Source organism: Rutilus rutilus (genome assembly GCF_951802725.1).
Source record: "Rutilus rutilus genome assembly, chromosome: 3".
NCBI classification, from domain to species: Eukaryota; Metazoa; Chordata; class Actinopteri; order Cypriniformes; family Leuciscidae; genus Rutilus; species Rutilus rutilus.
This window is the reverse complement of record NC_140211.1, coordinates 47,863,393-47,870,687: the sequence shown is the minus strand read 5'-3', so window position 1 is coordinate 47,870,687 and position 7,295 is coordinate 47,863,393. Positions and strand designations below refer to the sequence as shown.

General features: G+C 33.9%; 1 long non-coding RNA gene across 2 annotated transcripts; it reads right to left on the bottom strand.

The window, feature by feature from the left end:
- Positions 1 to 490: 490 nt before the first annotated feature.
- On the bottom strand, positions 491 to 6,884 carry LOC311287389. Of its 2 annotated transcripts, XR_014626730.1 has the most exons (6): positions 6,133 to 6,884; positions 5,870 to 5,897; positions 5,465 to 5,712; positions 4,911 to 5,072; positions 1,250 to 1,344; positions 491 to 694 (listed from the first exon to the last, which is right to left on the bottom strand). It is a non-coding gene; the product is annotated as an uncharacterized lncRNA (long non-coding RNA). The 2 variants fall into 2 exon arrangements; XR_014626731.1 differs by lacking the exon at positions 1,250 to 1,344 and having other exon boundaries at positions 6,133 to 6,876.
- Between the last annotated feature and the right edge of the window lie 411 nt (positions 6,885 to 7,295).

The following is a 7,295-nucleotide window of genomic DNA, read 5'->3' as shown; positions in this document are numbered from 1 at the left end:
ATCCACATACTGTATTTTTACAACACTACTACAGTAAACAGCATTTGCAGTACTCCACTGTAATTACCAAATACAGTATATACCACATTTTACATTATTAAACTTGTCGACAGCAATAAATTGTATTTTTACAGGGAATACTGCTTTTATTATTACATAATTAAAATATTATACTTTAAGGTTTCATAAGAGTAGTCACACTAGGAAAAAGAAAACAACATTTTCTGGGTTTTAAAACATTTATTTAGTTAAATTGCCTTCTGTGAACATGTTGGCTGAATTACTTTTTAAACATAAAATGCAATTTTAACACTTAACAACAAACAGGTAACAGTTAGCACTTAATTAAAGGAATAGTTCACCCAAAAATTTAAATTAGCACATGATTTACTCACCCTCAAGTCATCCTAGGTGTATCTGACATTCTTCTTTCAGACGAATACAATCAGAGTTCTATTAAAAAATGTCCTGGCTCTTCCAAGCTTTATAACGACAGTGAAATGCTGTTTCTTTTTTGAAGTCCATAAAAGTGCAAACGAAATCCCATTCAAAGTCTGCAAGGTTTCGCAGAAGTGAGGACACCTGTAGGCTTACAGTGGTGTTCTTGTTTTGCACAACTTGGCCAGTTTTCTTTGAAGTTACTTGTCCTTTCTTTGTTTTTGATCCACGTTCAGGATTGATGTCAAGAAAGCGTCTAAAAGGCAGAAAAAAAAAACAATTAAATATTATTAACTGAAGGTATATATTTTGACGAAGAGAGACAGCACAAAAGCTGTCTAAAACTGAACAACATAAAAAAAAAAAAAAAATGCAATGTAGGATGTTGTAAAAAAAAAAAAAAATGCAATGTTGGATGTTGTGATCAATAACTGATATTTGTTCTGCCCTGGTAAAATACATCAACTCAATGTGTCTGTTTACATGCGCACTGTCAACTAACTAAATTTTTGGAAGTGGGGTTGCCAGATTTAAAGTTTTATTCTACAACTTTTGTCTACTCATCACCCAGCTCATTAACAATATCATCCCCTCTCATCCGGTGCCATCAGAGTATCAGTGGAAAGGCAGTCTTTAGACTCTCCGTTTATATAGAGCACACACTGCCAGAATCCAGCCCAAACCTTTGTGACAGAAATAATTTAACTTAATTGCAAGCCTTGCAATGTTTATTGCATATATGACAACATGATTTACCAGACTAAAATGCATGTTTGCACCCAAAAATTTAAATTCTGTCATTATTTCTAACCCTCAAGACTTTTGTTCATCTTCGGGACACAAATGAAGATATTTTTGATGAAATCTGATAGTTTTGTCCTTCCATTGATATCAATATCATTGCAACTGTCAAAGCCCAGAAAAGTGGTAAAAACATTGGTAAATATATAGCTACAGTGGTTCAACCTAAATATTATGATGCAGGGTTTCTGCACATTTTTTAAAGTCAAATTTAAGGCTTTTTAAGACCCGAAGAAATCAAAATTAATACCATGCATTAGGGGTGTGCAATATTGACAAAATATGTCTCGATCGATATTTTCAAAGTTTTCTTGATAATAATTAGATAACATTTTACTGATTGTGTTTCTGTGCTTGGTGCCATGGCTTGTTTAGGCCTGTTGACAGCTGACTGACAAAGATATTCATATTTTTCATATTCTATGCAGTGGTCAGTTTTCATATTCTATGCAGTGTAGGCAACACCGATTTTTGTCGTTGTTCTCTGTACTGACAGCACTCCAAATTTACAAAAAAATGAGCTCAATGTTAAAATTGACCGGAGTTCTCCTTTAAGGTTGCACTAGTTACATGGATTATTTAAACAATGTTTTTACTAGCTTTCTGGGCCTTAAAAGTTGCAAAGACGTTGCTGTCTATGGGTGGTTCAGAAACCTCTCAGATTTCATCAAAAATATCTCAATTTGTGTTCTGAAGATGAACGAAGGTCTTACAGGTTTGGAACGACATGAGGGTGAGTAATTAATGACAGAATTTTCACTAATCCTCAGTGGTGGAAAGAGTACTAACAAACTGTACTTAAGTAAAAGTATTGCTACTTAAGTAATAATTTACTTGAGTACAAGTAGAAGTACTGAAAAATAATATGACTCAAGTAAGAGTAAATAAGTAGTTTGCTTAAAAACTACTCAAGTAACTACGTTACAAAGTACTTTAGTATTATTTTTCTATTTTTACCCAAAATGGGGAGATGATAGCGATATGGAGTGCTAAACACTCTCATGTCAATTCTGTTTCATTCATACTGGAAGCCCAGTACATAGCCTACTGATTCATACCTCACGCAGAAAGTCCACAAGTGAGATTCATAGAAGTGATTCACTTATGACGTTTCAGGAAATGCCAATATGGATATAATAACATGTAAATAGAGATGAAATTGAAGACAAACACATGATAGCTATAATATATCTGTGTTCATCAAGCTATCTCAGGTATTTTCATAAGAATGATGTGTCTTTAAAGGGATAGTTCACTCAAAAAGAAAATTAGCCCCAGATAGTTCACCCTCAAGTCATCCTAGGTGTATATGACATTCTTCTTTGAGACGAACACAATCAGAGTTATATTAAAAAATGTCCTCTTCCAAGCTTTATAATGGCAGTGAACGGCTGGAGAAAATTTGAAGCCCAAAAAAGTGCATCCATCCATAATAAATATGCTCCACTTTTACTCCAGGTGGTTAATAAAGGCCTTCTGAAGTGAAGCCATGTGTTTGTGTAAGGAAAATACCCATATTTAAAACTTTATAAACTATAATCACTAGCTTCCGCCAGACGACCATACGCATCGATTTACGGTGGAAGATTAACCCCTGACCCGACACACAATGTATAATATATTATAGAAGAGCAGCTTCAGCCCTATTTGTTTGAGCCGTGAGAGGCGTCTAAGCTCACGATACTCCTACAGTACATCCTACGTCATACATGTGTCACAGGTTACTCTTGTGGCGCAAGTCAATTTGCGTAGGATGCCTCTGGCGGAAGCTAGTTATTTTAGATTATAAAGTTATAAATATGAAAAAACCCATGGCTTCGCTTCCTAAGGCCTTTATTAACCCACGGGAGCCGAGTGGAGTATTTTTATTTTTTTTTATCATGAATGGATGCTCTTTTTGGGGTTTTAAATTTTTTCCAGCCATTCACTCCCATTATAAAGCTTAGAGGAGCCAGGACACTTATATTAATTAATATAACTATTCGTCTGAAAGAAGAATGTCATATACACCATGACTTGAGAGTAAATCATGGGCTAATTTTCATTTTTGGGTGAACTAACCCATTAATGCAATGCTAATCAACAGCCTGCATTATAGAATTTAATAAAATAATATATTCTCCTACATGAAACCACAGAAGTGATTTCAAGTAATTTTGATTTTGAAGCAAAACATCATATTAAACTCATAAATTGTAGTTTTTGACAGTATGTTAAGCAAACATACTAGCTTTCCCTGTTGTCAAGAGCAAATGTTTTATTACTAATCTTTAAAAGTAAGTCCAGGTAAGATCATTTGAATCATTTCATAATTGAAAGTAAAGAAGGTTAAGTGAAAGGTCTGATAAAAAAGAGAGATGTTGTAGGCTATGAATAAAAAAGTGCCAGTAAAAAATAAAATAAAAAATAAGTGGGGTATAACATGTAAAATTAAGTGCTCTTTTTTTCCCGTTCTACCGAAAATGTGCTGGGAGCCGACTATTGCTATAGTAACGAACTACACTTTTACATGCATCTGATTAACAGATAAATCATGCAATCTCATTTCACTATTGTTGAGGGTTTTTCAGCTTGGTACAAAGTTTTCTTCGTACATTTAGTTTAATTGTATTGTTAAAGAGGGCGAGTTTTACCTTTCAACTGAACTGTGTTAATGTTTTCAAGACACTTACATTGTTCTTGCTCCGTCCAAGCAATAACGGTGTCCATGTTATGAGCCGAGTTTTTTATTTACTTCAAATGCTCAGTGCTCTGGTAATATCAATGGGATGACCCATTTCAGGATTTGCCATAATTACATTTTAAAATCAGAATATGAGCATAGCTCACACTTACAATACATTCACTAAAATATGGAAACGTTAGCGATACAGATTCTAAACACGAGCGCCAGTGATTGAATGACAAAGCGCGGTTTGAACGCCCCGCCCCCCAGCTGAACTGGAAGTTTTGATTGGTTTTGCACCCGAGTCAGACCTGTCTGTTATTGGCTAAAGCGCTTTCAGAACTGTCTGTTATTGGCTGAAGCGCAGGGCTGAGGGCTGAGGGCTCAGCCTCCACCGCACGCAGTTACTTGTTTGAAAAGTGTTTGTGAAATGTAAGCTCGCTCTGTTGCTCCGTCGGCATCAAAGTACTCTGTACTTTTGGTGAAAAATAAATGTAGCGAAGTTGAATATTTTATTTTTATTCTACTCAAGTAAAAGTAAAAGTACCACAATTTAATTATACTCAAGAAAGTAGAAAAAATCGAAAAATCTACTCAAGTACTGTAACGAAAGTATTTGTAATTAGTTACTTTCCACCACTGCTAATCCTTCAACTGAAAACAACTTGCACTGACATATCTTAAAATATATGACTGCCACTGTTTTATCTCAAGATGCACACCAGTAATGTTTTTTTTTTTTTTATGATACATTATTATAAAATCTGCTTAAATACCCTAATTTTATTAAGGCCTAGACCTGTCTTAAGCTAAGCCCTGTATGGAAACCAGGGCCATATTGTTCATACCAGTAGTCAACATAATAAATACTGTCAAGTCAAGGTTAGTGACACAATTCAGTCTAATATGTATATATATATATATATATATATATATATATATATATATATATATATATATATATATATATATATATATATGAATGGCAAATATGCCAATGACTAACCTCTGAACAAACTCAAGGTGCTGCCTCTTCCTGGTACTGCAAGCTGAAGTTATAGGAGGAGGCAAACAGCGCTGCCAGGCCAGTGATGAAGAGGCTGTGATCCTTCACACACACCTTGACCTTCCAAACTTAATATCCAGCACTGGTTGCTTAGAGATTGACCTGTAATGGAATAAAAAAAAATAAAGAATAAATAAATAATATTAATAATTAAAATAACTACTGTGGATTCCACTGTGGTTCGATGTAGTTGTCTATTCATAGTTCTATGAATTACATTTTTCAACTAAAAATTAAAATTGGTTAGAATGCTAAAATGCACTGGCATATAATTTTGTTTGTTTTAAGCATAAACTCACTTAATTTTGACTTATTCTTTAAGAAAACAAGACAATTTTTACGTGTCTATTAAATGCTTCTTCATGTAAGAATTGTAGATATCTGGACTGGAAACAAAATAAAAACACTAATTAAGAAAAACATATTTTGCAGTGGGGTGAGTAAATGATGGCTTTTCATTTTAGGTTTCATCTACCCCTTTAATGTTTACATACCAGGAAATAAGTCGTGGACTTTCTGGCAAATGTAGATTGCTGGACATCAGCGATGCAAATTCCTGAAACAATTTTTAAAAAGGACAGCACAACCTTGATCAACAGAACCAAAACATAATAAACATATTACAAATTAATGAGATTTGCTGAATAATCTCTACTTATCTGCTTTAAGGATAACACCGTCTAACTTCTTTGAATTAGGGAGTAGTTGTAGGACCATGGGATGGCAATCAGGAATAGGCCTACTACATTTGAAAACAGCATTAGGAACATGGATTTTCATGTGCTAGCGAAATTCTGACAACGATTCAAAAGCACGATCACAGAACTGACAGAATTTGACAGCATTTTTTTTTTTTTAACACATAGACTATAACTGTAACACTACTTAAAAGCACTTACATTAACAATGGCCATCAGATTACAAAGCCTAAAACGAAAAAAAATATATATCAAATACATGTCATGCAAATAGCATGGTACAGGTTGCCTATTATATGAAATGTTGAAGTTAACGTTACTTGGTAAACAGGTGGAACAACAGAGTCAGTGAATTGCTTGCGCGGCCACGTTAAACCGCGTTCGCAAAATCAAACCAAATACGTGAAAACAATGTAGAAACGCAAAAAAAAAAAAAAAAAAAAAAAAATTAGATATTGGCTTACCGTATCACTCAGTTGAACAATTCTCCATCTTCTCAAACTCTAAATCCCACTTATCGTCACGCGCAGGTTAGATTATTCAATGACAAATTCTTCCATCCGTCTTCAGGTAGCTGCTACCGTTAACGTCGTCCATTTTCTGCTGCGTCACAGGCAACTAATGTTTGAAACACGAACCGAACCTCAAAAAAGCTTTAAAATTGCTTTCAGATTCGCAGACATTGTTTATCTTGATAACAGGAATGATTATAATGTTCAGTGAATCCCGCTGACAAAACGAGTTTGCCTGTTGTAGCTGCCTGTCTGCTGCTGCTCGCATGACGCGTCACATTTGAACTGAATTGAGCGCGAAAGAAATCAATCCCACAATGCAATGACTTTTCAGTCAGTATGATGGTAACGAATTTATCAGGACGAAAACAGAAATGTGCTGTATATTTACAGCTGTTCTGTAAAAGATACATCTTAATACTGTATTATGGAAATACAGTACAATTCTGTAAGAAATTCGTTGTAAATTTACAGTAAAGGGTTACAGTGTATGTTTACATACATTTATTAAATATGTTGAAAACAAATATGTATGTCACATATTTATAATTAATGTTGTCCATATATGCGAGAAACCAATACTATACTGTAATATATGCAGATATATGGTATCATATATGGATGAACTCAAATATTTTCTTCACATGTTTGGACACATAAATGTTCATATATGTTGCAGGCATATATTGTGTTCTCAGATAAGTCAAATATATGTATAGATATATGTTGCAGGCATATATTGTGTTCTCAGATAAGTCAAATATATGTATAGATATATGTTGCAGGCATATATTGTGTTCTCAGATAAGTCAAATATATGTAGATATATGTTGCAGTCATATATTGTGTTCTCAGATAAGTCAAATATATGTATAGATATATGTTGCAGGCATATATTGTGTTCTCAGATAAGTCAAATATATGTATAGATATATGTTGCAGTCATATATTGTGTTCTCAGATAAGTCAAATATATGTATAGATATATGTTGCAGGCATATATTGTGTTCTCAGATAAGTCAAATATATGTAGATATATGTTGCAGGCATATATTGTGTTCTCAGATAAGTCAAATATATGTATAGATATATGTTGCAGGCATATATTCCCAGAT